This window comes from Phoenix dactylifera, chromosome 5, assembly GCF_051530095.1.
Source record: "Phoenix dactylifera cultivar Ajwa chromosome 5, Ajwa_hap1_PhDact_Kaust_v1.1, whole genome shotgun sequence".
Taxonomy (NCBI): Eukaryota; Viridiplantae; Streptophyta; class Magnoliopsida; order Arecales; family Arecaceae; genus Phoenix; species Phoenix dactylifera.
The window spans coordinates 234,347-247,756 of NC_143194.1; positions in this window are offsets into that span (position 1 = coordinate 234,347).

A 13,410-nucleotide genomic window follows, 5' to 3' on the forward strand; every position below is an offset into this window, starting at 1 on the left:
GCTGTTCGATAGAATCATTGCATCTGTGAGTGTACGCTTGGAGCCCAATGGAGGTCCAAGGCAAAATTGGCGAATCCGATCCGGAAACGTTTAATCGAGCGCGTCGCGCTTGATCATCACGTGCGGGAGGTGGGCTTGAGTCAGGTTTCTTTTTGCCGTTTTATTTTTTGAATTGTTTTGTTTTGTCTCTTGTTTTCTGTGTTCCCGAGAGGACTTCTTTGTTCTGTCTTCCTGAGCGGTTCTGGGCTGTTCGATAGAATCATTGCATCTGTGAGTGTACGCTTGGAGTGATCCAGTTGTTGTATCCTGGAGGATAGGCCGCCATTACCTGCTACACCGAGATCCATTCTCCGAGGGGCGCGATCTATTCTTAAGGACAGTGAAATCACGCCTCAACTGATAAGTTCTTCCTACTTTCATTTATTATTTATACAACAAAGTGTACTTCCTACTAGCTTGATTCTAGGTCTACCTGTTAAGTTTAGTCTTCTTTTTGCTAACTTGAGTCCACAAGGCAAGTGGCTGATCATAATTCTTCTTTGCAAGTGCTTGATTCCTGTGGAATTCCTTGATTCCTGTGGAATTCCATTAACAATCTTAAAATAAATGAAAGCCTTTTTGAGATACTTGTTACAAAGTAAGTTCAATATTTCACTGTGTGGGACAGCTAACTAACAAAAGCAATTCCTGGAGGGGAATCGATTGAAGAGATCGCCTGCCCTTGGTAAAATTCCTTACTCAAAAGGACTAGATTGTTAAGCTGCCTTCCAAGCTGCACCACTATATGAATGGCTTGAACAAATAAGATATGAGAGAGCACTTTCCCCTTCTATTTCCAAAGGCTAAGAAGTTAATGCCCGAGAAAGAGCACTTGAAAGTAAAACCCAATCTTTTGCACGGTAGCTCCCATAGAATACTCAAACCCTGGCTCTTTCATTTAATCTGCTTTGCATATTTGCCTTCCTGAAACTTCCTATGCTGCAAACAAATTGACACAGAGAACAATTTTGACATCCATCCATCAAGAGCACTTTACCCTAGCATGAAAAGTGTTGCTTAATGGAATTCCCTTTCTTGCTTCAAACTAGCCTACTTGATTGAACAGTGCTTCTTGCTAAAGAGCAACTATTGTAAACAACGACTAATTTAATCACCAGACAAGTGATTGCGAGTCATAAAATGGATTAGTCAATGAATAGAGCTTTATTTCGCCTTTTCGCGGGAATACTCTAATACAGGTAAGGAAATGTCGTAAAGCTCCTGCCTTGAGGATGGCAACTAAAGAGTTATAGGCCGGATGCTAGCTCTTGTCTTTTAGTAGCTAGCTGTGCTAACAATAGCCCTCCTCTTCTCTTATAAGAGATAGGTGCTTTCTCTATGACCAATTTTCCTTAAGGCATTCCTGATTGTAGACCACCCTTACGTTTACCTTTTAATTAAAGTCCTTTGATGCGCGAGGAACTGTCTGAAAATGAAAGGCATCATTGGCAGATGCCCAAGCGAAAATTTTTGTGTAATTGGGGATAGGTAGGCACAGTCAATCGGCAATCAAACAATTCATTTAACAATATCGGTATAATGAGTGCCTCTTCTAAAACCATATCGCTCCTTTATTCGTATACTGATTGCATCTATTAGGTAAGATGGATTGGCTTAAGGCCCGAATGTTTGACTTAACCATTCCCTCACTTGATTTGGGTAACCTTCTGATATCTGTAATCCATGCTAAGGAACTCGGTCATGAAATGGCGGATCTCTCTTATAACATATGGAAAGCAAGCAAGAACGGAACGAGTGCTTGCCCTATCGACCAAACGAGCAAAGCTACTATCCGCAAATCATTTACTTCTTCACACAAGAACTACAAGAATGGTAATCTACTGGGCTAGCCTCCCATTGTGTACCAATGCTTGAACAGGACCATTGACCTTTATCAAAAGAAAGAAGAGTTGTTCGCCAGTTTCCTATAGTCAACCAATATAGCTCAAGGTTCAATTATCTAATTGCCAAAAATGCCAGAAAAGCAAACACAAAATGGAGAAAAGGATGAGGAACAATTATCTAATTGCCTACCAAGGTTCCACCGGTACCGGTCTGGTGGCCAACCGGTACGTCAACCGGTAGCGGTTCGGCGTCCTTGACCTACACAATACCACCAATTAAAATTCAAATTAATTTTCAAATTAAAAATATTTTTTGGATTAAAAATTTAAAAAAAATTGTCAAAAAAATTCTGTAAAATCGGTAGCATGTTAGGGGTATGCATATGCTACCTCTATCAAAATTTGGCTAACTCTATAATTCTGTAAAATAGACGCGCGCTGTGGCCTGTTTGGCTAGTTCGGTACTGGTCCAGTGGCTGATCGGTACGCCGACCAAAACCGGTCCGGCCGGCCGCGAAGGAAGGCCACTCTCCTTCGGTGAAGATCCCCACGGGTGAAGAGATTTTGGGCCGCGCGCGTTGATCCGGGTTACTCACAGATTTCTCCACCGATTCCTCGCCGGAAAGGTCGTCGGAGCACGCCGTCAGACCGAGGTAAGTGGGGTTCCCTTCCTTATGCTTCATTTCCTGGACTTAGGGCGGTGATGGTGGGGATTTGGCCGACGAGACCGTCGGAGAAGGATCCGAAATAGGGTACCCCTGTTTTGGCTTTTCTCCTTCGGATTTCGTCGCCGCCGGCCGCCGGTTGGCTGGGATCCATGGCATTGGGGGTTGAATCGGGACCGTGGGAGGTCGGAGTAGGGTTCTAGGGCTTTGGTTGGAGATGGGAGATGGCGGATCCGAGGCCTTCTTCCTCGTGATTCTGTCCTCTCCTCCTCTTTCCCCGGGTACCCAACACATAGCCGCAGCCACGTCTCCCATCTCCACTTTGGTTGCGCGCGCTGTTGGCCGGGCGTGGGCGTGCGCAGGGGCGCGCGCTGCTGGCCGAGCGCGGGCGCGCGCAGGGGCGCGCGCTGCTGGCCGGGCGCGGGCGCGCGCAGGGGCGCGTGCTGCAGGCTGGGTGCGGGTGCGCGCAGGGGCGCGCGCTGCGGTGTGGTCGCGCGCGGGCGCGCGCGCTGCAGGGCTGGTGCCCGCGGGCGCGCACGCGGCAGGGCTGATGCGCGCGGGTACGCGCATTGCAGAGGTGCGCGCGGAGGGCCGCGCGCCTGCTGAGGCTGGTGTGCGCGCGGTCGACCGCGCGTGGCTGGTCTGGGCGCGTCGTGGCTGGCGCGCTGCTGCGGGCGCGCGCAAAGGGCTGCGTGCGGCTGCTGTGGCCTGGGCGCGCGGTTGGCCGCGCGCGGCTGATGTCCACTGTCTGGGCATACCTCCAAACAGTGGAGGTTGGCTACTTCATGGGTTGATTCGGCCATGGGCTCCGGATCGAGGCTCGGCGAGCTAAGGTCTCCATCACTATGGCTGGCGATGACGTAGGCTGGTGGTACAAGGTGGGAGTCGGGCTATCCCGACTGCCCTAGATCTAGAGGGATTGAGATGTTTGGGGACCTGATGATACACCCCATAGCAGATGTGAATTATGGTTTAGAATATTTAAATATTAAATGATTTTAGTTTGTGATTTGTAATTGATGTTGTAGAGGAACAGTCGGCGGAGCCAGAAGGTTTTGATTAGGGGACTCAGCACCCCAGCGCGTAGGTTGTGATTCAGATTCGTGTTTAAGTCAGTCTACAATTTCGGTAAGAATCCCTATATCTGAGCACTTTATTTATGCATATATTGAATTTATCGTTTGATATATTTTATCAGTATGTTACTATTTATTTTTGAGCTTGTATGACACTATGAGGTGTGCATTTTGTTTATTATAAAAGTATTGGAATAATTAAATTGGAAAGGAATAACATATTTTTGAGAATTTATGAAAATATGTGACGTGATTGAAATGTGATTAAACATGTAAAACTAGACATATAAAATGGGTTGGACTAACCTTGTAATGAGATAGCCTCTACGAGCTTATGCGTAGGATAGCCTCCACGGGCTTACGCGTGGGATAGCCTCTACGAGCTTATGCGTAGGATAGCCTCCACGGACTTACGCGTGGGATAGCTGCCACGAGCTTATGCGTTGGATTTGTGCAGTCTTGGACTGGGTCATGAACTTGGTTAGTCCAAAGCCAGAAGTGAAAAATTTTGAAACTTGGGAATCATAGTAATATGTGAATGGATTACATAATGTGAAAAAGGATTTATGTATATGTACTGATATATACGCTTGTTGTTTGTTGAGCTTTTTGAATGATGAAATTGTATTTTTTTTTATGCTTGATTTATTTTATTTTTATTATTGTGTGTGGTTGTTGGGATTCTTACTGGGCTGGAAAAGCTCATACTAGACTTCCTTTTTCAGAGGCACTGGATTTGTAGAGACCATTGGGTGGGACGAGAAATAAGATCAACATGGAGTCTGATTGCTGGATAGATAGAAGTTAATCTATCTTTTATTTATGGACATTTGAAATTATGTAATAAATCAGTACATTTTAGTTGGATTTGATTGAATTACATTAATATTTGATTTTGGCATTTATGGAATTATTGGAATTATTTGTTTATCTTAGGCCTTGCATGATCTTTAGGGCACTGCTTTAGGGCTCATGCGGCCGGTCACGTACCGAACCCGGGTGATGGGTTCGGGGCGTGACAGATTTGGTATCAGAGCTTAAGATTTAGGAATCCTAGGGTTTAGACTCGAGTAAGCCTGAGTGGGGAAAATCACTAAACACGTAAGATATTAAAATGGTGTGATTAGCATATAAGGATGCAAAATTTTCTCAATCTGATAATCTTGATGTTGGAAAAATGGTGTAGGTTGATATGGCGCGAGGGCGTGGTCGGGGGCGTGCCAGAAGGCCGACCCGATTTGCAGATGGCTCCACGGCTTGGGCACCCTCTGGACAGCAGGAAGGTACCTCATCCACGCCGACTCGGGGTGTGCCACAGCAGGAGCACACTATTGACCCTACTGACAGTACTCCAGAGATGGGAGCTCCGGAGATTGGGACATCCGAAGGACCAAGTATTCAGCTTGAGGAGACGATAAGTGCTTCACAGTTGATGCAAATGATGGTGCACCAGTAAGCTGCTGCCAGAGCAGACATGATGAGGATGGTAGAGGTACAGCAACAGTTCTTGCAGCAACAGTTGCAGCAGCAGCAAGCAATGTATCAACAACAACAGCAACAACAACAACAGTTTCAAGGCACTACAGCTCAGCCGGAGCACCGAGTCAGTCTGTTGGATTTTCAGAGGTATGCACCCCCAGCATTTAAAGGTACGGCTAACCCGATGGATGCTGAGAGCTGGCTGAAATAGATTGAGAAAGTCTTTCAAGCTTTAAGGTGCCCTGATGAGGAGAAAGTCCTTTTTGCCACCTTTATGTTACCGGGTGAGGCAGCTGACTGGTGGGAAATGGAGAAAGGGAAGCTTGGTCCGGGTGATGCCCCCTTCATTTGGGAGGAATTTAAAAAGGATTTTCATGAGAAATATTTTTCCCAAGGTATTCGATTCCAGAAATATAGGGAGTTTGACCGACTGGAGCAGGGTGATATGACTGTTGCTCAGTATGCAGCAAAGTTTGAAGAGATGTCCCGATATGCTCCGACCTTGATATCAGAGGATAGTGACCGAGCAAGGAAATTTGAAAATGGACTCAGGGGACGGATTCAACAACAAGTCGCTGTTTTTGAACTGTCTAGTTATAAAGATGTGGTTAACAAAGCCCTGGTGATAGAAAAAGGGCTTGACAATGCCCAGGCTGCCAGAGAAAAGAATATGAAGAAAAGGTTTCGATCTACTGATGGGGAGGACCAGAGATAGAGGTCAAGCCCGAGGTGCCATTAGATGCTACAGATGTGGAGGACCTCATCTTAAGCGAGATTGCACTTGGATTGGAGGGACATGTTTTTCTTGTGGTCAAGAAGGGCATAAGGCTGTTGTATGTCCTAGTCGACAGCAACAAGAGGACCTCAGAGGCGACAGGCACCTCAGTCTTCTCAGAGAGCCCCTATAAACCGAGCACCTCAGGAGGGACAGCAGCAAGAGGAAGGGCAGCAGAGGCCTAGGACCCAGGGGCGGGTCTATGCACTCACAGAGCAGGATGCTAAGGCCTCTAATTCAGTGGTGACAGGTAATAAATCAATCCCTAATATTTTCTTTTGTTGGCATATCATAAAATTTGGTTAGGTTATATGTGTTGTGCATGTATGGATAAAGATTGTGATTAGGTGCCTTGTGACTATGTACAGGAATGATTAGGTTAATGTCATATGATGCAAATGTTTTATTTGACTCTGGTGCTACCCACTCATTCATATCGGCCAATTTTGTTAGAAAGAATACTGAAATATCACCGGTGCCATTAGAATTTGATCTTTGTTTCTCAACGCCAAATGGAGATGTTATATTAGTTAATTCAGTTTGCAAGAACTGTATTTTGGGCGTTGAGGACAGGAAAATGAATGCAGACTTGTTGGTCTTAGAGATGAATGACTTTGATTTGATTCTTGGAATGGACTGGTTGGCAACATACCATGCTACTGTTGATTGTTTTGAAAAAACGATCAAGTTTCAGATCCCTGGTCAGCCAGTGTTTGGGTTGGTGGGTAGCAAGTCACCTCATCAAATGAAATTAATCTCAGCTCTACAGGCTAAGAAGCTTCTTGCAAAAGGTTGTGAAGGATTCTTAGCTGCTGTGTTAGACACACAGAAAGAGGAGCCCAAGTTAGAGGATATTTCGGTGGTGACAGAGTTTCCAGATGTGTTTCCAGATGAATTGCCAGAATTACCCCCTGATAGGGAGATTGAGTTCTCCATCGACTTAATTCCTGGCTCTGGTCCAATATCAAAAGCTCCATATCGAATGGCTCCAGCTGAATTGAAAGAGCTGAAGGAACAACTACAGGAGTTACTGGATAAAGGTTTTATCAGGCCTAGTGTTTCTCCTTGGGGCGCTCCTGTATTATTTGTAAAAAAGAAAGACGGTAGCCTCCGACTTTGTATAGACTACCGGGAACTAAACAGGGTGACAGTACGGAATAAATACCCACTACCAAGGATTGATGATTTGTTTGATCAGTTGCAAGGGGCTCAGATTTTCTCGAAAATTGATCTTCGTTCTGGTTACCACCAATTGAAAATAAAGGCAGAGGATGTACCCAAGACAGCTTTCAGGACCAGATACGGGCATTATGAATTTTTGGTCGTGCCTTTTGGTTTGACAAATGCACCGTCTGCCTTCATGGATCTTATGAATCGCATATTTAAACCTTATCTGGATCAATTTGTAGTAGTGTTCATTGATGATATTTTGGTGTATTCAAAGAGCCCACAGGAACATGAAGAACATCTAAGGGTTGTATTGCAAATTCTTAGAGAAAAGAAGCTGTATGCTAAGCTATCAAAGTGTGAATTCTGGTTGGATAGCATTTCTTTTCTTGGGCATGTGATCTCCAAAGAAGGTGTCTCTGTTGATCCAATGAAAGTGGAGGCGGTAGTTGGGTGGTGTAGACCTACCAATATAACTGAAGTGCGCAGCTTCTTAGGATTGGCTGGATATTATAGAAGATTTGTTGAGGGATTCTCCCGTATTGCCATGCCTCTAAGTCGCTTGACTCAGAAGCAAGTAAAGTTTGAATGGACAGATGACTGTGAACAGAGTTTTCAAGAGCTGAAAAAGCGTCTAGTGACAGCCCCAGTGCTAGCTATTCCATCTGGGACAGAAGGCTTCACCATCTACAATGATGCATCTCGTAAAGGACTTGGGTGTGTTCTGATGCAGAATGGGAAGGTGATAGCTTATGCCTCTAGACAGTTAAAGTCATATGAACAGAATTACCCTACACATGATTTGGAGTTGGCAGCGGTAGTTTTTGCTTTGAAGATATGGAGGCATTACTTGTATGGAGAACACTGTGAGGTTTTCACAGACCATAAGAGTTTGAAGTATATCTTCACACAGAATGAGCTAAATTTGAGGCAAAGAAGATGGCTAGAACTACTGAAGGATTATGACCTGACTATCAGTTACCATCCGGGGAAAGCAAATGTAGTAGCTGATGCTTTGAGCAGAAAATCCTCAAGTGGATTGGCAGCATTGATCACTACCCAGAAGCATATTTTATTAGATCTGGAGAGATCAGGGATTGAGATACAACTACATGATCCTAAGGTACATTTGGCTACCCTCACAGTGCAGCCTACTCTGATTGAAAAGATCAAGATGTCTTAGAGAGAGGATCCAGAGTTACAGAAGATCAGAGAAATAGTAGAGTCGGGTGTGCGGTCAGAATTCCGAGTGCATGAAGATGGCTCTTTAAGATTCGGAAACAGGGTATGTGTGCCAAAAGTACCAGAAATGAAGAAAGAGATTCTTGATGAGGCCCATAACTCAGCTTATACAGTGCACCCAGGAGGTACTAAAATGTACCGGGACTTGAAGGAAAATTTTTGGTGGAGTGGCATTAAGCGAGATATAGCTCAGTATGTGGCTCAGTACTTAGTGTGTCAGCAAGTGAAAGCTGAGCATCAGAGGCATGCTGGACCATTACAGTCTCTTCTCATTCCTCAGTGGAAGTGGGAGCATATCACCATGGATTTTGTGACTGCCTTGCCTAAGACCCCTCGGGGTAATGATGTAGTTTGGGTGATTGTTGACCGACTAACCAAGTCAGCACATTTCTTGCCTTTTAGAGTTGGCTTTCCTCTGGAGAAATTGGCAAGTTTGTACATAGAGCAAATTGTGAGGCTGCACGGAATTCCAGTTTCAATTGTGTCGGACAGAGATACTAGATTTGTGTCACAATTTTGGAAGAGCCTTCATAAAGCTCTTGGTACAAGACTGGACTTCAATACAGCTTTTCATCCACAAACTGATGGACAGTCGGAGCGCACTATTCAGATCTTGGAGGATATGTTAAGGGCTTGTGTCATGGATTTGGGTGGTGCATGGGATAGTCATTTGTCGCTGGTTGAGTTTGCCTACAACAATAGTTATCGGCCAGCATTCAGATGGCTCCTTTTGAGGCATTGTATGGCAGGAAATGCCGATCTCCAATTTGTTGGGATGATGTGGGAGAAAGAAAAGTGTTGGGTCCAGAGATAGTACAGCAAACTGTGGATAAGATATAGGTGATCAGAGAACGGCTCCTTATAGCTCAGAGTAGATAAAAGAGTTATGCTGACAATAGAAGAAGAGAACTAGAGTTCCAGGTTGGTGATCATGTTTTCTTGAAAGTATCTCCTACTAAAGGTGTGATGAGGTTCGGGGTTCGTAAAAAATTGAGCCCTAGGTATGTTGGTCTGTTCGAGATCTTGGACAGAGTTGGAGAAGTGGCATATCGTTTGGCTTTACCACCAGCTTTATCAAGTGTGCATAATGTATTTCATGTTTCAATGCGGAGGAAATATATTCTGGACCCGAACCATGTGGTAGATTTTGAGCCTATAAGTCTGCATGAGGATCTAACTTATGAAGAGTACCCAGTACGGATTGTGGATAGAAAGGATCAAGTGTTGCAACGTCGGACCATTCCTTATGTAAAGGTGCAATGGAGCAACCACTCCGAAAGAGAGGCTACTTGGGAGCTCGAGGAAGAAATAAAAGCCAAACACCCTCAACTCTTTGGTATTCCAGGTACGTTAATTTCGCGGACGAAATTTTTTTTAGGAGGGGAGAATGTAAAAAACCCAAAAAAAAAGGAGGATGGGCCGGCCCGAAAAGATCGGGCCCATCCCCTTATTACGATCGTGCCCTAGGCACGATCGTGGTGGAGGAAGAGAGGGGTTAAGGGAGGCGGCGGCGTGAGTTGGTTCGCCGGAGGAGACCGGACGCCGGAGGGGAGACCGGATGCCGAGATCCGGCCGGCCGCGAAGGAAGGCCACTCTCCTTCGGTGAAGATCCCCACGGGTGAAGAGATCTTGGGCCGCGCGCGTTGATCCGGGTTACTCACGGATTTCTCCACCGATTCCTCGTCGGAAAGGTCGCCGGAGCACGCCGTTGGACCGAGTAAGTGGGGTTCCCTTCCTTATGCTTCATTTCCTGGACTTAGGGCGGTGATGGTGGGGATTTGGCCGACGAGACCGTCGGAGAAGGATCCGAAACAGGGTACCCCTATTTCGGCTTTTCTCCTTCGGATTTCGTCGCCGTCGGCCGCCGGTTGGCCGGGATCCATGGCATTGGGGGTTGAATCGGGATTGTGGGAGGTCGGAGTAGGGTTCTAGGGCTTTGGTTGGAGATGGGAGATGGCGGATCCGAGGCCTTCTTCCTCGTGATTCCGTCCTCTCCTCCTCTTTCCCCGTCGGTTGGCCACCGGTGACGACGATGACGACGGCGTGGGCCACCGTGGCTGCCGTCGGGTGGGGGGGAGCCGAGCCACCATCACGGTGGCCTTTCCGTGGAAGAAATGGAGGAAGGGGGAGGGGACAGTGTCGGTAGAAGAAGAAAAAGAAGAAGAAGAAGAAGAAGAAGAAGAAGGAGAAGGAGAAGAAAAAGAAGAAGAAGAGGAGGAGACCTCTTCTTCTCTCTTTCTCTTGGCTAGCCACCATCGCCGGCGACTGCAGCAGGGGCGGCCGGCGATGGTTCGGCCAATGGTGGTCGAGGGTGGGGAAGGTGAGGGCACAGCCACCCTGGCTGATGCCCTTGGACCAAAGAGGTGGAGGAAGAACCCTTCTCTCTCATCCACCCCTTCTTTTGGTCTCTTCACCGGGACCGATTATTGTCGCGACGTGGCTGCGGCTATGGCTGGCGATGACGTAGGCTGGTGGTACAAGATGGGAGTCGGGCTATCCCGACTGCCCTAGATCTGGAGGGATTGAGATGTTTGGGGACCTGATGATGGACCCCATAGTAGATGTGAATTATGGTTTAGAATATTTAAATATTAAATGATTTTAGTTTGTGATTTGTAATTGATGTTGTAGAGGAAGAGTCGGCGGAGCCAGGAGGTTCTGATCAGGGGACTCAGCACCCCAGCGCGTAGGTTGTGATTCGAATTCGTGTTTAAGTCAGTCTACAATTTCGGTACGAATCCCTATATCTGAGCACTTTATTTATGCATATATTGGATTTATTGTTGGATATATTTTATCAGTATGTTACTATTTGTTTTTGAGCTTGTATGACACTATGAGGTGTGCATTTTGTTTATTATGAAAGTATTGGAATAATTAAATTGGAAAGGAATAACATATTTTTGAGAATTTATGAAAATATGTGACGTGATTGAAATGTGATTAAACATGTAAAACTAGACATGTAAAATGGGTTGGACTAACCTTGTCATGAGATAGCCTCTACGAGCTTATGCGTAAGATAGCTGCCACGAGCTTATGCGTGGGATAGCCTCTACGAGCTTATGCGTAGGATAGCCTCCACGGGCTTACGCGTGGGATAGCCTCTACGAGCTTATGCGTAGGATAGCCTCCACGGGCTTACGCGTGGGATAGCTGCCACGAGCTTATGCGTGGGATTTGTGCAGTCTTGGACTGGGTCATGAACTTGGTTAGTCCAAAGCCAGAAGTGAAAAATTTTGAAACTTGGGAATCAGAGTAATATGTGAATGGATCACATAATGTGAAAAAGGATTTATGTATATGTACTGATATATACACTTGTTGTTTGTTGAGCTTTTTGAATGATGAAATAGCATTTTTTTGATACTTGATTTATTTTATTTTTATTACTGTGTGTGGTTGTTGGGATTCTTACTGAGCTGGAAAAGCTCATACTACACTTACTTCCTTTTTCAGAGGCACTGGATTTGTAGAGACCATTGGGTGGAACGAGAAATAAGATCAATATGGAGTCTGATTGCTGGATAGATAGAAGTTAATCTATCTTTTATTTATGGACATTTGAAATTATGTAATAAATCAGTACATTTTAGTTGGATTTGATTGAATTACATTAATCTTTGATTTTGGCATTTATGAAATTATTGGAATTATTTGTTTATCTTAGGCTTTGCATGATCTTTAGGGCACTGCTCTAGGGCTCATGCGGCCGGTCACGTACCGGACCCGGGTGATGGGTTCGGGGCGTGACAATTTTTGTCTACATAGTATGGCAGTCTAGTTGGGGTAAATGTTCTTGTCTTAAAATTATTTTCATCTAGATCTGGTTTATCCACAAAGAAGTTTAGATGGAAGTTAAATGTCTGAGGAGATAATTTTCTGTTATATGAACAGAGTCATAGTCATTTTCTTTTATTCACACACTAATTGCTGGAAGCTAAAATATTCTAACTTTTGGAAGATCCTAAGGCATTAGCACTCCTAATAAAGATTTTTTTTTCCCTTTTTTTCTGCTGGGAGGCAAGTAAGGTTGAGATGGTGCATAATGTTGATGAGGTTTGCCCCATTGCTGAGACATTTGTCTTGCGACTAATTATTGGTGGTCGATACCTCACTTAACCATTGAAAGGGAAAAATTCTATACTATATTCTTAGGTTTATTTGCAAAGTTTCATACTGAGAAGGATCGCAAGAAGCTAATGCGATTTACTACTGTGTTAGTAGTGTTAAGTCCAAACTAAAATATCAAGCTAAGTTTAACATATTTAATGCAAAAGGCATAGGGTAGTGAGAAGAGACATAATACATGTATGGAGTAACAGGTTATACCTTATAATACCAATGGAACTACTAGGCTTGATATGACATAAAACTATAAAAGAATATTTATTTATATTGAAACATTAGTTGATTACTTTTTTTTTCTTTACTTGAACCTAATTAAGCCAATTAGCATATATGATAGAAAAAAAACTTCTTCCTACCATTGCCTGATAGATGAAGAAAATATGAAATCTTTTAAAAAACTAATAATGCATACATTGAAAAGTACAGGAAATCTAGATAAATCAAATGGGACATAATAATTAGATATATTTGTTCACTATGACTGCTGTTGTTCATAGGTTAATTTGTTTTCTTAGTTAATAACAATTGGGGAGGACCTTGTCATTTTCTTTCCATGGTTCATCAATTTTCTCATTAGAATGCATACTTGCTTCCAAGCTTAAACTGCCAATCAATTATTAACCCATTTTTTAATAGTGAAATGTTTGTTATTACTTTATTTACTATGGATCTTGTTACTCTTTTGACTGTTTAAAGGTTTAACTACTCACAACTAGTTTATGGATGTATTATGCCAATAGTCATTACTACCATTCATGCACTAAAACGGTTAGCGTTCATTTGCACAACCTATTTCTACCCCTATAACATTGTTATTTCCTGTCAGTTTTGCACAAAAATGACGAAATATTTCATTTGCATGATCAATTTAGAACCAAGGAATGCTGAACCGGCCCGTATCGGCCGGTTCAGCTCGTATCGAACTGGTCCAGTTTCAGACCGGGTCGGTATGGCCATAGAAAATAGTTCCGGCCCCTACGGGGCTGGAATTG